The following is a 6008-nucleotide window of genomic DNA, read 5'->3' on the forward strand; positions in this document are numbered from 1 at the left end:
GCTGGTATTTTTTATCTTTGTTCCCCTTATTAAAACTCCAGCTCGTGGACCCCCCTTTTTTCTGAGTGTTATGTTTTCGGAAGGGGAAAGGTTTGCGAAAGGGCTGCTCCTTCTTTTTCTCCTCAGGGAAGCCCTTCTTTTTATCGGACGCTTTTTCTAGTATGTCATCTAACACTGGTCCGAATACTCTGAGCCCTGAAAATGGAATGTAGCACAGCTTGTTCTTAGAAGCGGTATCCCCAGACCATGTCTTTAACCAAACAGCTCTTTGGGCTGAGTTGGAAAGCGCATTATTTATGGCAGCAAATCTGACCCATTCTGCCGAAGCGTCGGCCATAAAATTCGTTGTAATTTTTAATAGGGGCAATGATTGAAGGAGAGATTCCCTCAGGGTGCCATCCCGTAGGTGACCCTCTAGCTCCTCTAGCCAGACTTTCATGGATCTGGCAATAGATGTAGCAGCGACATTAGACTTAATAACTGCCACCAAGGCTTCCCAGGCTTCCATCCACCTTTCGATCCATAGGATCTTTAAGTCCTGATGAATTCTCAAAGGGGATAGAGGTTTTCTTGACCACTGGGATGTCAATCTTAGGAATGGTGTCCCAAACATTGGTGTCTTCGGGATCAAAGGAGAGTCGGGTGCAGAAGTCTTGTGGAATAGAGAGCCTCTTCTCCGCATCCTCCCATTCCTCCAGTATCATGTCTTTCACATGAGCATTAACAGGGAAAACCATGGAACTCTGGGTTCTAAGTCCACCAAACATCTCATCTTGAATGTTTCTGCTCTTCTCCGTCTCTTCTACCTGCATCGTGTTTCGGACGGCTCATAGAAGAATATCCATACCATCTGAGTGGAACATATACTTTTTCCGTTCCCCGCCCTGAGGTGGACTAATGGTCTCACGGTTGCCAGAGTCGCCAGATGGGTCGATTTCACCCTCAGAAGATGGTGCTATATCTTCTCTGGGTCTTTTGGGTCCCCGGACATCCAGGACCTCTGAACCTGGGGGCTGCAGAGACGTAAGAGAGGCCTGAACTTCTTCTTTGATTATATAACCCCTGGCAAAAATTATGGAATCACCGGGCTCGGAGGATGTTCATTCAGTTGTTTAAAAAAAGCAGATCACAGACATGGCACAAAACTAAAGTCATTTCAAATGGCAACTTTAGGGCTTTAAGAAACGCTAAAAGAAATCAAGATAAAAAATGTGGTACTCAGGGTAATTTTTTTCAGACCAAGCAGAGGGAAAAAATTATGGAATCACTCAATTCGGAGGAAAAAATTATGGAATCATGAAAAATAAACACACAAAAGAACACTCCAATACATCACTAGTATTTTGTTGCACCACCTCTGGCTTTAATAACAGTCTCTGAGGCATGGACTTAATGAGTGACAAACAGTACTCTTCATCAATCTGGCTCCAACTTTCTCTGATTGCTGTTGCCAGATCAGCATTGCAGGTTGGAGCCTTGTCATGGACCATTTTCTTCAACTTCCACCAAAGATTTTCAATTGGATTGAGATCCGAACTATTTGCAGGCCATGACATTGACCTTATGTGTCTTCTTTGAAGGAATGTTTTCACAGTTTTTTCTCTGTAGCAGGATGCATTATCATCTTGAAAAATGATGTCATCATCCCCAAACATCCTTTCAATTGATGGGATAAGAAAACTGTCCAAAATATCAATGTAAACTTGGGCATTTATTGAAGATGTAATGACAGCTATCTCCCCAGTGCCTCTACCTGACATGCAGCCCCATATCATCAATGACTGTGGAAATTTGCATGTTCTCTTCATGTAGTCATCTTTATAAATCTCATTGGAACGGCACCAAACAAAAGTTCCGGCATCATCACCTCGCCCAATGCAGATTCACGACTCATCACTGAATATGACTTTCATCCAGTCATCCACAGTCCACGACTGCTTTTCCTTAGCCCATTGTAACCTTGTTTTTTTCTGTTTAGGTGTTAATGATGGCTTATGTTTAGCTTTTCTGTACGTAAATCCCATTTCCTTTCGGCGGTTTCTTACAGTTCGGTCACAGACATGGACTCCAGTTTCCTACCATTCATTCCTCATTTGTTTTGTTGTGCATTTCCTGTTTTGGAGACATATTGCTTTAAGTTTCCGGTCTTGACGCTTTGATGTCTTCCTTGGTCTACCAGTATGTTTGCCTTTAACAACCTTCCCATGTTGTTTGTATTTGGTCCAGATTTTAGACACAGCTGACTATGAACAACCAACATCTTTTGCAAAATTGCGTGATGATTTACCTTCTTTTAAGAGCTTGATAATCCTCTCCTTTGTTACAATTGACATCTCTCATGTTGGAGCCATGATTCATGTCAGTCCACTTGGTGCAACAACTCTCCAAGGTGTGATCACTCCTTTTTAGATGCAGACTAACGAGCAGATCTAATTTGACACAGGTGTTAGTTTTGGAAATGAAAATTTACAGGGTGATTCCATAATTTTTTCCTCAGAATTGAGCGATTCCATAATTTTTTTCCCTCTGCTTGGTCTGAAAAAAAATTACCCTTACGCAGTACCACATTTTTTATCTTGATTTCTTTTAGTGTTTCTTAACCCCTTAACCCCCGAGGGTGGTTTGCACGTTAATGACCAGGCCAATTTTTACAATTCTGACCACTGTCATTTTATGAGGTAATTACTCTTCAACGCTTCAACGGATCCCCCTGATTCTGAGATTGTTTTTTCGTGACATACTGTACTTCATGATTGTGGTAAAATTTCTTCGATATCACTTGCATTTATTTGTGAAAAAAACAGAAATTTGGCGAAAATGTTGAAAATTTTGCAATTTTCAAACTTTTAATTTTTATGCCCTTAAATCAGAGAGATATGTCACACAAAATAGTTAATAAATAACATTTCCCACATGTCTACTTTACATCAGCACAATATTGGAACCAAAATTTTTTTTTGTTAGGGAGCTAAAAGGGTTAAAAGTTGACCAGCGATTTCTCATTTTTCCAACAAAATTTACAAAACCATTTTTTTAGGGACCACATCACATTTGAAGTCACTTTGAGAGGTCTTTATGACAGAAAATATCCAAAAGTGACACCATTCTAAAAACTGCACCCCTCAAGGTGCTCAAAACCACATTCAAGAACTTTATTAACCCTTCAGGTGCTTCACAGGAATTTTTGGAATGTGGAAGAAAAAAAATGAACATTTAACTTTTTCACAAAAAAGTTACTTTAGACCCAATTTTTTTTACTTTCACAGGGGTAACAAGAAAAAAATGTACCCCAACATTTGTTGTGCAATTTCCCCTGGGCACGCAGATACCCCATATGTGGGGAAAAAACACTGTTTGGGCGCACGGCAGGGCTCGGAAGGGAAGGAGCGCCATTTGACTTTTTGATTGTAAAATTTGCTTGAATAATTAGTGGACACCATGTTGCGTTTGGAGAGCCCCTGATGTGCCTAAACATTGGAGCTCCCCCACAAGTGACCCTATTTTGGAAACTAGACCCCCCAAGGCACCTATCTAGATGCATAGTGAGCACTTGGAACCCCCAGGTGCTTCACAAATTGAAAGTGTTTTTTTTTCACTTTTTCATTTTTACGAATCAATTTGTGAAGCACCTGGGGGTTCCAAGTGCCGTGCAGGCTGTCAGCGCTGGACAGGGAGAAGATAGTTTGGAGATGCACTGCAAATGTCCAAACAATCTTCCTGTTGTCTGGTGACCCGGATGTTGTCATGAAGACATCGGGTCATCATGGCAACATCCTGGAAGCCACGGCAGACAGCGCTGGAGGCCGGAAGAGGAGGTGAGTATCTGCGATCACCTCCCCTTGCCACAACAATGCTGCGATCGACTTTGATCGCAGCATTGCGGGGGTTAATGTGCTGGGAGCGGTGCGGGACCGCTCCCTGCACATAGTACCAGGTGTCAGCTGTGTCAATCAGCTGACACCCGGCGGCGATCGAGCCCGCACAGCCTGTGTGCACGCGCGATCGCGATGACGTACTAATACAGGTCTGGCTCTTAAGTCCCAGGGCACAGACGCGTATTAGTAAGTCTAATGTTGTTAAGGGTTTAAAGTCCTAAAGTTGCCATTTGAAATGACTTTAGTTTTGTGCCATGTCTGTGATCTGCTTTTTTTCAACATTAAACAACTGAATGAACATCCTCCGAGCCCGGTGATTCCATAATTTTTGCCAGGGGTTGTAATAAGCATCTCGTTTAATAAAGCTCCGTGCGCCTCCTTTAACATGGAGGCTCTACATTCAGCACATAGACGCTTTGTATACAAGTCGGGAAGTCTGATGTTACAATCCAGGCACCTCTTGGATTTCTATGTGGCCTTTTTCCCTGCATCCTCCTTTTTTTCAGAATGAGGTGGTAACTGCACAGAGATATCCTATAAAAAATATGGAAGGCCTGGTAAGGGCAAGTTCCATTAACCATATGAAAGGTAATGGTACACTTACATGACTGTGGGGCAATCCAGGGAGGGTATCAGGGTGTATCAGCCATTGTACTGCCAGGGGTGCCAAAGCTGTAAGCCTGCTTTTGATGCTCCCCAGCTCCCTTTTTATACATTGAGGTGGTTGGCGGTTTGAGGGCTTTTAACCTCTTGTGCTTCCTGTCCCTACAAAGGATATGGGATTACTCCTCCTATGGTGCTGTCATGGGGACGTACTGGAAAAACTTGTTGCATCATTCCCAAGAAGACTCATGGCTGTACTAGCTCAGAAGGGGGCTTCTACTCAATACTGAGCAAAGGGTCTGAATACTTATGACCATGTGATATTTCAGTTTTTCTTTTTTAATCAATTTGCAAAAATGTCTACATTTCTGTTTTTTTTTTCAGTCAGGATGGGGTGCAGAGTGTACTTTAATGAGAAAAAATGAACTTTTTAGAATTTACAAAATGGCTGATATATATATATATATATCTCTTTACAAAATCCATTGCATGAACTTGTTATAGCAGTAAGTAATTGTTTTCTGCAAGCTCCTTTCAGATCCAGGGCCTTTTTACACAGTGGTGCAGTAAATGCTAGACGTCAAGGCAAATTTCTTTACTTAATTTTTCACAAAAGGCAAAAAAGGAGGCGATGAGCTGTGACATCACATATTGAGAATGGTGGATCCGGTGTTATCCATGTCTACTTGTCATTACAAACCTACATTTGATCACAATGAGAAGATTGCTCAAAAGTCACCTCAACTGAAGAGCAGTCAGCACCCAGTGACTGCAAACGGCACAGTTTCAGGATATTTTTTATTCTTAGATTGGGATGGTAAGAATTATGCCGTTGCCTTACTTTCTTTTCCCATCGTTGTGTCCAGGGCTGTGGAGTCGGAGCCCATTTTGGTGGAGTCAGTATAAAATGGACCGCCTCAGACCATATATAATAAATTGGGTACAGTAGTTCAATGTAGTTTGTGGGGAATATTTTGCTCTTAAGAATTTGGGAAAGTTATGAAATGTCCTATAAATGTCTGTCCTATTCCTGATCTAAGGGTCTAGACTTTTAGCGGAGATGATTCTGAGCTACAGTAAATTTATCACTTAAACATGAGCCGTGTATGAGGGAGTCGGAGTCATGGAAATGGAGGAGTCGGAGGTTTGGCTTACCGACTCCACAGCCCTGGTTGTGTCTGCACAGCAGTTCATGTCATCAGTAGTGAGGACTAGTGTTGAGCAAGTATGTTTTGTTAACCCTTTCGCCGAGTACGCTTGGGCCGAGCTCCGAGTATTTATAGCTGCTCGGTGATATGGTTGAATCGCTCCCGTGTGCTTGATTTGCAACTGTTTGACAGCTTTATTACATGTGAGGAATGTCTATTTCTTACACATTCCTCACATGTAATAAAGCTGTCAAACAGTCACAAATCATGCACACGGGAGCGATTCAAATACATCACCGAGCAGCTGTAAATACTCGGAGCTCGGCCCGAGCATACTCGCGCATCACTAGCGAGGACTCTTCCACATGCTCAGCGAGCGTTA

The sequence above is a fragment of the Phyllobates terribilis genome, unplaced genomic scaffold (assembly GCF_046119375.1).
Source record: "Phyllobates terribilis strain yellow unplaced genomic scaffold, ASM4611937v1 Scaffold_1__5_contigs__length_1240528914, whole genome shotgun sequence".
NCBI classification, from domain to species: Eukaryota; Metazoa; Chordata; class Amphibia; order Anura; family Dendrobatidae; genus Phyllobates; species Phyllobates terribilis.